The 12,455-nt window shown below is 37.3% G+C and overlaps 1 pseudogene; it reads right to left on the bottom strand.

The window, feature by feature from the left end:
• Positions 1 to 3,490, bottom strand: LOC147556616 (uncharacterized; annotated as a pseudogene).
• Positions 3,491 to 12,455: the final 8,965 nt, after the last annotated feature.

Here is a 12,455-nt window from a genome sequence, read left to right as displayed (position 1 = left end):
CTAGGGCCTAATTTTTCCAAGTAGCCTCAGAACCCAATATAGACGACATTCAGGTGGCAGTGCAAAGAAAAGAGCTGCTTTCGAAGAGTCACTATTGAGGATATCTGTTGCTTCTAGCATTTGATTGTAATCTAATCCTTCGTGTAACTTGGATAACTCCGCTACCACTTTAGTTGCAGTTTCATTTTCTTGGTTATGAGTAAGAGCTACAACCATCTTATCCATATATTCTTTCGTTCCTTCAGCAATTTTTTCAATCGAACTAGCAATGTTTCCCAAACTCGTTACGAATTCATTTGATTTTCGGAAACGTTTCCTCTTATTTGAGTTTGAGGTTTTTGTTGTTGGAGCTGGACTAGGGTTAGGGTTTTCTTCCTCGTTAGCAAATGATGCTTCAGAATCACATTCTCTATTGATTTCACCATCAAACCCATCAACACCATCAACGAAGGAATCATTTTCATTTGCATCAATTTGTTCCTCCTCGTCAGTTGGTGCTCCTGCATCCTTTCCGTTTGCCCTCTCTTTCAAAAATATATCTACCAAAGCATCATAATGTGGGAATGGCTTACTTCTAAGCCCTTTGGCCGATGGATGAGTCAGAAAAAATAAATATTTAAGTGATAAATAAAGAACTCAACATACACAATAAATTCAATAACAATACTAATAAGTCATAAAGTAAATGGACTTACTGTGGACGGGTAGAAAGTCACACGGTTAGAAGGATCGTCGGGTGGGCACCAGCAACTAGGCTTCGGGCCTTCAAATAGACGGGTTGACGGGCAGAAGGTCGGTTCTGGTAGCCGGGTAGACGGGTAGGCAAACGTCAGAGAAGGAAACAGCTACTGTCGGGCCAACGTCAGGGTAGAAAACGGGTACCGGTAGCCTGTAAACCTGCACAAGGGAAACACAACCGTGAAGTCCAAGGGGGCACCGGAGATGGTGTCGGCCAAGAACCCTCCGACGGTCAAGTCAGTAACTTAGTTCGATGTAATAAAGAGAATAACCGAAGGTAGAGTTACTATTGATGGTAGAATCGTTGTAGCGTCGGGGTGGCACGACTCGTAGAGTGGCCGGAGCTCGGTTCTACGGAATGGTGAGTTGTGGTAGCTTCTGGACTACTTAAATAGCAGAGTAAACTTCTGGTTATGGAAGAGTAGGATTCTGCTTACGGAAGGGTAGATCTCTGCTTACAGAAGGGTAGACTCCTGCTTACAGAAGGATAGATTAACGGGGAATGAGAGAAACAAGAAGCCTCTAGCAAGTTCCGATGTGGTTTCGTGGAAGCTTCTAGCCGGAATCTCTGCCTTAGGCTAGCTTAGACCAGAGATCGTCGGGGTAGGTGATTCGTAGCCGGAGCTTAGTATAGAGTGAGTGAGGTGATCGGAGTAGAGCTTCTAGAGTGCTAAGTAGAGAATAAGTAAGTAGTTTTCGAGTGAGAGTCTGAACCCTTTCCAAGAGTGAGGCTTCCTCTATTTATAGGGTGTAGAGGATAGTAACCGCTCTTGGGGGCGCAGGGTTGTTGGATCCGCAATAGTAGGATCACACTAGACTGCTTCCGTGGTCGTTGATCTCTTGAGAGAGAAGGGTAGCCTTACGATACCCGTTGCCCTAGCATGTTCGTTGCCAGTAGAAATAGTCCACCACTCCTTTAAAGTAGCGCAAGACTCGGTCTTCTACCATGACCCCAACGTGTAGCAGAATGCTAGGATTGGGCTGACCCAATCTCTAACAATTTGGCCACGTGTACGCACAACTAGCTGGAGTGTGGGTGGATCGTCATGTCAGACTTTATCTCGGCATGCCAGGAGCGTGGGCTTGGGTAGGCCTGCTTAGAATTTCTGGGCTTGCGAGGCGTGTTGGGCTTTCGGTGGGCTTCCTTGCTAGATCGTAGAGGCTACTGAAGGCACCCCTCATATGTTACACGAGGGTGGGCGCATAAGGAAGGCCCAATGCTGTTTTTTGCCAATACACTTACCTTAACCCATTCGTCAAAAATGCTCTTTTCACATATAATCGTTTTGTCTTCATCACTCCATTTAAACCCGCCTGCGTTTGAAATAATATCTGAGATAGCTGCTATCTGTTTTTTTTATATTTTAATTCGTGATTCAATGTGAGACACCCCTTTAATATTGCATCCCGGTAACTTTTCTTCCATCAATTTTTCTAGATGAGAAAGATATTCTGATCGGAACCCATTTTCCGCCTTTCAATGTCCACCAATAGCAATTTCTATCAGACACTCGTCCAGTTTGTCATCTTCTTTAGGTAGCCATAAATGTTTTGTTGGTCTGGAGCGAGATTGTAGATCACTAGGAGGTGTCATCTGGATATATAAGAAACAAGTATATCACATATAATTAAATAAATAACCAACATCAATGAACAAACTTGCAATAAATATAAGATTATTATAACTATATATTAATATTCGATGTAATTCGGAAAAGACATAAACCAGTTTTTTTATCTAATATGAAAATTAAGCATTTCTGGATGTTTGCCACTCATTGAACATTTAAGATGCTAATTCATCCCTCCATGTAGACCACTGTCCTGAAGAATCGATATGCGATATTGGATCACCATGTGGCTGTGTATAATTAAACATATGTCGGTCTAATGCTTCTTCTAATGGATCTACTGACATTTCTTGGCGAATGAAGGACTTCTCAAGATAGTCCATCTAAGCTTTAGTAACCCAAAACATCTTTCTATCACATTCCGAACACTTGAATGTTTCATGTTAAAAAACTCTGTAGCAGTGGTAGGTGTGTGTCCTTCTCGCCAATCATTTAAATGATAACGTTGACCTCTATATGGGGCAAGAAATCCTTCACTATTTAGATATCCAACATCAACGAGATAGTAACAACCTAATAAAGAAACTAGAAGTTATAATTTTTATTTAAGGTGAGACAAAATACACAAGAAAATAATCATTGAAATCACATGTTTAAACCATGAGGAACTTTCAATCCATTTCTCCTAAGTAAGGCGTCCCTCAGAACTCGAGAATCCGCTGCCGATCCCTCCAAACCAGCCAAAATGTAAATGAATTGCATATCTTGAGAACACACTCCTAATACATTGGTAGCAATATCTCTCTTTCTTGTCTGATATCGAGGTTTGTCATTTTCTGGCACATTAATTCTTATGTATGTTCCGTCTAGAGCTCCCAAACAATTCTACATCAAAATTAATTTCTTATTCAATTAAGATGTATTTCTTACTTAATCTAACCTAAAAACCTTATTACTCAAAACATAGATAAGATGTATACCTCGAACCATTTTCATTTTAAATCAGTTGAATTCTCAGAGACAGCTTGAGGTTTTTTCAACAAAACTGATTGCAATCGAATTACCCCATTTAACATGTTATTGAAACATCTACTAATTGTTTCTCCTGAACGAAAAAACCTTATTTTTATAGTTCTATTCTTCCCATGGTGGGCAAGTATATGCAAAAATATCGCGACCATCTCCTCCACCGAAACCTCATTTGTGTCATTCACTTTACCAACAGTGCGCAACATTTTACACAAAATGGTAAAAGTTTTCCTATCCATCCGAAATTGTTCTCTGCATACTAAATCACTATTTCAAACCATTGTCTGCATGTTCTCTGTACGCAATTTATTTGTAAGAGTCGATGATGACTTTAATATGTAAGACCTATAATAGTGTTCGACTTGTGTGACGACCATTACGGACAATAACGTCAACATATTTAACAATAGCCTCAAATTATCTAAAATAATCAAGATTTTTCGTTTTCTTGAGGTGATTAGACGAGCCATAACTGCATATTAATCACATGTCAATTAATTAGATCTCTAACACCCACTTCTTTTTTCTATTCTTTTTTTCAGAAAATCACTTACTTTTTCTTTACTACCAAATTCCTAATTAATGTTTAGAAATATAATATTGTTTTGTCAATAAAAAAGAAAAAAAAAAGTATCATACTGTTTACAACTATCCTATTAATATTGGGTGAATCAATTATTTTTTCTTTACTATCATGATTAATGTTTACAATTACCCTACTACTATTGGGTGGAAATCTGCTATTTAGTGAAAAATTGATGGTAGTATGTGAAATACTAAAATGTCAACTAGCAGACAACTTACTCTCAACAAAAAAAAACTAGAAGGCAACTTGGTGGATTTCAATAAGGAATGCTTAGGGAAACCAGATTTCTAGTTTATAATTTATAAATTCCCTCGCCCTAGAGTTGTCAGAACAAGAGGATGGGAACCTAGGTGTTATGTAGGTTTACCTAGTTTAATGATTGATCCTACATGTTGATATAAAAGAAAGTAGAGAGATATTGAAGAGGCAACTGACCTTGACTGAGAGGGAGAGATGGATTACTCGTGAGATTGAAGAAGCAACTAACCTTGACCGAGAGAGAGATGGATTACTTGTGAGATGTGTTATGTATTAAACCCTAGTTTAGTTGAGGTTTTATACCTTGCAATAATTATAAATTAGTAATTTTAATATTTTATTAAGGACATATATGTCCATAAATATTACCACAAGTGATTCCGGGGGAATGGGAATCACAAACCCACCCCCCCCCCCCCCCTCGGGAATAGGATTCCTACGTCATTCCCGCACGCCAAACATGATATGGATTGTGATACTCAGGAATCACATTCCAATCCCACATAAATCCCGCGCGCCAAACATGACCTTTGTGTAACCCGTTGTAGGATCCAGTCGAAGTTAGCCGCGAATCGCTTCGCGATTCGACGATTGTAGTTGGTTTCCAGCTAAACATTACGATCCCTAAATCATCCAGACTTGATGATCTTCCTCATCACTTGTCCTATCTGACAAATTGCTCGCTACTCGCACTGCATCTTTGGTCGAACGACATCTCCTTCAGACTCCCACTTGTACTTAGAACAAGTGCAATGCTCGATTCCCATCTCACTTCGTATCCCATCTGATACGTCACGTCATTCAGACTTTCTTGATCCCGAGTACAACTGTCAAAACAAATGATTAACGTTTAATCCATTTGAGCACGACCATTCATTTTTCAGTTGTTACTCGTCAAGTGGCCCGGAAATAGTTTATCCTAATTTTAATTTGAGCACGGCCATTGGAAGAGAAACAATCCCAAATTCCTTGAAGACAAGAAAAACGGAACAGTAGTTTCCGCTAAAGGTAAAATGTTAAAAGTTGATTCAATTAAATACAATTCCCTCAAAGGTATTGGATACCTAACGCTCATTTCATTATGAATGACATGAGCAAATGGGAGCTGAGTATTTAACTGAAAGGAGATGAACCTATCGAAGAGTCAAGGAAGCAATAGTTGTTGAGAAGGCTTCAGAAGGCTTTTAAATCTCCTATAGGCATTACTTTTTATTAGAAATTAGTAGTTTTTCTTTTCCTTTTGAACATCTCTCTAAAATTGGATTTATGAGAAATAGAGTATTTAGATTCAATATTTTATGATGTTCTTAAGAAAAGTGCCTATTTCAACTTATAAACATTAAAGACCGAACGATTCAATTAGTTATTATAATCTAGTCAGACAACTAGGATGAACATTCGAAAGAATAAACATGGTTCAAACTAACCGATCTGACAAGATCTTTGACAAAATAGAGGTAAGTTAATCACTGAAACTTATGTTGAACATAAGATAATGGTTAATGTGACTAGAATCAACTAAAGTACTCGAATTTAGGAGAAGTTTTAGAAACTTAACCTAAATCCGGTAATGAATCAGTATGACTAAAAATATTGATAAGATCAATAGTCTAAGTCATAACAAGTCTTCCAAAGCGATAGTGTCTAAATACAAGCTGCATACCCACAAGAAACCCAAAAATGCTATAGAAATTGAAAGAATTCCATACGAATATGGATTTTAGAAAGATTCTAAAATAGTCTTTCAATTATAGTCTGAGAACTTCGGACATAATTTCTTCTTCTTCAAAAGAAGAAATATGGGGTTTTTCCCTCACAACGTCGAAACAAAATTAGATTGTTGCTCTCGATGGTGTCTTCCTAGAAAAGAATTGTTCAAGAAGACAAGTGGGAGAAAATATTCGAATATGATTCGAACCGAGCAACAAAAGAACATAATGGGAGCACGAGAAACCCACCTAAACTTCTTAAGATAAGTTAAGAAGGTTCTACGATATTGTTCAGAAACCCCATTGAGTCTTCAGAATACTCACATAAACTATAGCAGAAACCAGACTATGAAAACTGGCTAAGAGCCAATAAGATCGAAAGTATGAGTTGGTATCTAAACATTCATAAAAGAAATTCAAGGGTTGATTTTCTAAAAAGAGTGGGTAGATTCTTGTTTCATAAGAGAGTAAGTGGGAGTGAAACTAGTCAGTTTCACGTCCTTTATGTGAGGCATACTAGAATTGAGAAACAGTTAAGGAACTGACTCAATAGGACACTAGACGAGGGTAAATAATCTGGGCATCGAAATCTATAGGGATATAGATTAACAGATGATAAGACTCATTCAAAAGAAGTTTTGAAGAAGTCCAATTAGAAATACTCTTAAGAGAGATTCTACCCATCTCACATGGATCACTGCTAAGCAAGAAATCAGAACTTGGAATTCTGATGAGCAAAAGCACACATGAGGGAGTACTAATGTCATCAGACATTAGATCGATTATAAAGATGATCGATGTTTACCCGCACATCTAGAAATACATAAGTATTTCTTGTCGTCACCCATAAAACAACAAAGAAGTTCCTAGAATACTTCGAGTATCTAAGAAAGTATCTCTGAAAGTAAAAGTTGAAGAAAGTCATAAAAGCAATCTTCCGAAAATAAAGATAGGAATCTCTTAGGAAGGACTATCATGTGGAAAATAAGTTTTTCACAGTGGGAGTCGTAGCAAACTCTACTAATAAAGAAAGTACAATTAGGACTTAAGAAGTGTTAGTTTCAGTTTAAGAAAACTGATATTATTGTAAAAGCTGACGAAGGCGTTCTTCAGCATAATAATGATAAGCAAAGTGAAAACCAATAGTGGAATGAATCCACAAAACTAAACTGTCACCTCAGATTGAACATGGAAGATGTACGTATCTAAGGATTTAGGGTGATGAAAGACTACCCTAAGAGACTTGTAAAATTGGGCACGTAAAGAGTTCACGTGGGGAACTCACTTTTACAAACTCTTGTTATCCGAAATAAATTGAATTTATTTTGTCATCCAAATTTTGGTTTAGAATTTAGGCGACAGTCCAAAAATAATGGAAAGTTCCAGGCAGGTTTATTAGATACGTGATCTAATAAAAGAAACCCTACTAAGTGAACGTGGAAGCATTCCGTTATGAAATAACCCTATTTCAGGACATCGATTCGACAACGATGACTTACGAAGACTAGCATGAGTGATTGACAAGATAGCGTTGTTTCTTGGGCTATAGGAATTAGAGAATTAAAGTCAACTTCATGGGTGTATTAGATACACTGGAACCCACCAAGTGAGAGTACTTCAAGAAGTTGAAGATATGAACGTCATAACTCTCATTTAGCAAATCAAAGAGATTCCTCAAAACATGAGTACTCACTCGTTTTATGTAAGGAATGTCAAGCCTTGGTCCCGTCAAACGCCGCGCCGTAACAGGAGGTTATATAAACGGAGGTCGGGTAAGACAAGATAGACATGAAATTGAGTGGGAGTACAAGAATGGAATATATCTTCCTAACGAGAGTTAAGATAAAGTATCTCTACGCCACTTGAGGAGTGACAACTGGAAATGCATGGTCGTGCTCAAATGGATTGAAAGTTAATCATTTGATTTGACAGTTTGTCCTCCCGATCAAGAAAGTCGGATAAGTATGACGTATCAGATGAGATATGAAAGACATGGTAATCAAGCATTGCACTTGTTCTAAGTACAAATGGGAGACTGAAGGATATATGTCCTTAGAGTCTGAAGAAATATCCTTCTAAAGGAATGTCATTCGACCAAGATGGTAATGCGTATGATTTGGCTCATACAACAATGATGACTTTATTGGAAGATCAATCAATCCGCTTCAATTAGGAGTCGTAATGCTTAGCTAGAAGCCGCTTACGAATGTCGGATCGCTTTGGTTATCCGCGGCTAACATAGCCGGATCCTACAACGGGTTACACATAAGAATTGGTAACTGGAACAATGAGAATAGACTGATGAGAACTTGTAAATAGATGGATGTGATCCAGTCTAAAACATAGAAAGAATCAGACTCGAAAGAGAGGTCTGAAAAGGTAAAAATCCGCTTTTAAGGGGCAACCAGGGATTTCCTTAAGGGGAGATCCCTGGCCAGCCGAACTAAAGGGGTGGTCCGGAAAGAGCAAGCCCATTAAGGGTTGCTTTGGCCGGCCATACCAATGGGCAACCCTAATTAGGGTTTTCCCCATATTAAAGAATCCCGATTAGTTTAAACACTAACTTGTGCTTATCTTTTCTGAAGGGAGTTTTAGGATTCCTTATTTGAGTAGGACTCTACTAAGTTAATGCCTATATAACGCCCCAATATGAGTTCAGAAAAGGTGTGGAATTTTCTCAGAAGAAAATCATCTCTCTCACACATCTTAAAGAGAAGAAGATTTTAGAGAAAAGGTTCTCATTCTTTCTATCAAGTCTAGAAGAAGCAGTTCTTCATCTCAACCTTCAAGAAGGTCCTAGCTGACTCAAAAGAAGGAGTTCGAGTTATACAATTCGGTGTCTCAAGTAGATGAGCTCCACTTGAAGCTCTTTATCTTCCGAATACTGATCGGAATTTAGTTCGTGGGAAAGCGAATCCAAGGAATTCTTCTTCATTCTAGTTCATTGATATGTTCATGTATAGATCCTGGACAACCTAGTGTTAATCATAAGATGATTGAGATTCTGCTACCAACACTAGTAACATGATTAGGTCATTTATTAGATACGTGTAATTCCCAACACTTATGGGAGTTTACAGAGGAGGAGTATTTGGAATTCTAATCCAGTTGGCAATTTTTATCTTTTTTCGTCCTAGTCAGCTTGTTCACAACCAAGTTGTTTTGTTATATAGATATTTTTTAATATTCAAAGTCATTCGAGATGTTTGAAATTAATTCTAACCTTAATGAAATTAAGTTTCCGTCGCGTTAAACGCGATATATCCCTCTTGACCAACTGTGGTAAATCGTATTTAATTCTGATTGACACCATAGGTATAGAGATAGATAGAAACCTACAATTAAAAAAACCGATCTGAATTTGTTTTATTGATCTCTTTTATTGTAATGAAATAATATTGATCTGTGTTTATATGAAAATGAAATAATTTTCTGCAAATGAAATTTTGGATGAAGAAAACTATTTTCCAATGTTTGATAAGACTAAAAAATGTGAGATAGTCGGTTCCGATGGAAAAAATAGGTCTAAAACTTTTCCCACAAAAAAAAGATGGGAAACGGATTTCCCACCCTCTTCACTTTTACGCTCTCTCTCCTACCGTATTTCTTCCTCTCTCTCTATTTCTGAAAGTGTGATTGCAACCCATGTTCTAAGATTCAATCTCAAAAATATAACCCAATCCCAAATCTCCTGATTAGGATTCAATCCATTATCCTAATTGATATGGGATTAATCCGATCCCGACTTTTCCAATGATTCGATCTCAAAGACATCACCAACATCAACACAGGTAAGAAAAGTATCGGTCAGAAGATTTCAAAATTAACCCCAAAACGAAGTGAAATAAAAAAAGGAGATCGATCTAGAGAGAAACACCGCGAAACGAGAATGGGATCTTCAGCAAACCTTTACCTTCAACCACAAGTACGATTAGCAAACAAGAATCATCTGAGAACAACAATCGAAAACCCTAACCCTATTTATGCTTAAGTTCTTCAGATTTTGTCAGAGAAATGAGATATCGAAAACCCTAGAGGCTAGTGCACTGATTCTGAACTTTGAGATGGAGAAGAAAGGAGAATCTCTTTTAGCCCCTATTTTTAAGTTTTCTTCTTTTATATTTTCTTTTTCTTTGTAAATTTGTTTTTGATCTCGTTTTATCAGAATTACATCCAAATATTTGCTCGAACAATTTTTTCTCTATATTATTCTTATGTTTTTTTTTCCTTAATTTTATTCTCACTCTTTTTTTTTTCTAAAATGATTATGCTACGTCTTTCCTTAAGATCTTCAAGATATAAATATTAGTGTTTTTTTAAAACACAAATGACTCTCGTTCTTTTAAGAAAAAGTGATCAAGACTATAGGCACTCCATAAGTGCGATGCAAATTACTTTTTAAAGGCACTCTTAAACTTTCCTACAATCGTATCAAACGCCTAAATGCTCGATTTCACATGGGAGAAAAATGACTCTTTTCCATTAGAAAAGTTGATTTCCGCATCTTACAAATTTTTACGTAACAAACGGACACTAAATGTGCCCCCACAAAGAAATTTTTCTGGGTCGGCCACTATATGCATGTGGTCGAAAAACTAAAGAAGTAAAGAGAGAACAAAGATATAGAAAGTTTTACTCAATTGGGAGGAGGGTAAAAAAATTTTCTATGTTGGAGAAAGTTTGGAAAAATAACTCACGTGACACTAAATTTCTCTTACCCTAAATTGGCTACCAAACAAAAGAAAAACATAGATTTTAGAGAAATTTTTTCTACCTTCTCCCGAAAGAAGCCTATAAAAAACAAAATAGTTGCATGAAAATAATTATATGGAAATAAAAGAGTCCCATGGAAAGTCTTCCACGGAATTTATTCCGTGGAAATAAGAGTTTTTTTGTTTGGTAGTCATTTTTATTCCGTGAAATTATGAACTCTGTTATTTGGTTGACAACTAACTTCCACGAATATAATATTCAATTAAGAGTTTTTATTTACTCTTTATGTAGTCAGAATAACATTTTTACACTTATGTTGCAAAACTACATTTACATCCTTACGTTGTCCAAATTACATTTTTAATCTTATGTTGTGAACATTATATTTTTACCCATATGTTGTAAAATTATTTAATCTTGTGTCACTTTGCTAACTTAAGAGTAACAATGTCAAGTTGTTAATAAAACAAGATAAAGGTAAGAACGTCATTCATACCACATAAGGGTAAAACTGTCATTTTGGTGTTATACTAGGTTAAAAATGTCATTTTGACAACATAAGGGTTAAATGTCATTTTGAGATTATAAAAAGGTAAAAATGTGATTTTGGCTCCATAAAGTCAAAATGTCATTTTGACAACTTCGTAAACATGTCATTTAGTAAGAAAGACGTACAAAAATGTCATTTGCCCAATGTATAAGTAAAAGTGTATTTTGCTAAAGTTTATAAGTAAAAATGTCATTTCTAACATATATGGAGATAAATATTAGGTTTCAAGTATCCAGAGATATTAAAATATTTTTATTTTGATTTTTGTCTTTCCACAGATAGGGGTGGGAATCGGGCGGGTTCGAGCTCTTGATTTTTGGGCTCTTGATTTTCGGGCTCGGGCGGGTTCGCGCTCAAGAGTAAGCTACCCGATCGGGTTATCAGGCACTTTGAGCCGGGTAAACATGAGTCTCTTCGAGGCCGCGTTCCGATTTTGCCCGAGAGCCAGATCGGGCTCTAACGGGCTCGGGCTGGTCGGTTTTCAGGTTTTTCCAATAAAAATATCCACATCAGAAAACATCTTCAAAGCTCATCCAACCCTAATCTTCGAAATCTATGTTCATCTTTCTCAAGAAATTTCAAAACTCTTTTGAAAAATAAAACTTCACAAGGCAAAACTAATCCACGGTCAGACTGATACCCAAATTCATCTTCAACTTATTCTTTTGCTCCTTTTGAAGAAGAAAGTAGATCTAGATCTAGACAGTAAATGCTTTAGGGTTAGAGATGTGAGTTATATGCTTAGATGACTTAGGGTTTTGGTTGGAAAACATTTTAGAGGTGATCGGAGAGAGAAGACAGAGGGGCGTAGAGATGCTTTAGGGTTAGAGATGTATTTATAGGGGATTCCTAGGGTTTTAATTTGACTCGGGTTTCGGGCGAATTTGACGAGCGGACGCCAGACAGGTAGCGGGTATTAACGGGCGGACGGGTGGCGGTTAGTTTTCGGGCTTCGGTAGCGGGTAACGTTCGGGCGGGTGTAACGAGTCGGAACTCAGGTAGAGGATCTTGCCTGAGTCCTGCCCACGCCCACCCGAAATTATGAGCCGGATATGCCGGCTCGGGTTCCATTCGGATTTTGGGTACTTACGGTCCGGGCGGATTGCGCCGGATCTCGGGTTCCCGGACCGTTTTTCCAGCCCTATCCACATAAGCTAATTCATAAGAGAGAGCAAAGAATTAAAAGTGGAATATTCATAAAAATAGATTCTGTAGGAATTAAAATCATGGAATTATATTTCTTATCAAATGGTGGAGATACCTCGTTCTATAGAAATTCTTTTATTTTCATGGAAATTGAT

Source organism: Eschscholzia californica, unplaced genomic scaffold (genome assembly GCF_041429995.1).
Source record: "Eschscholzia californica isolate CP2 unplaced genomic scaffold, dmEscCali1.0.p SCAF_2, whole genome shotgun sequence".
Classification (NCBI taxonomy): Eukaryota; Viridiplantae; Streptophyta; class Magnoliopsida; order Ranunculales; family Papaveraceae; genus Eschscholzia; species Eschscholzia californica.
The sequence above is the reverse complement of the archived record's forward strand: the minus strand, read 5'-3'. Positions and strand labels throughout refer to the sequence as shown.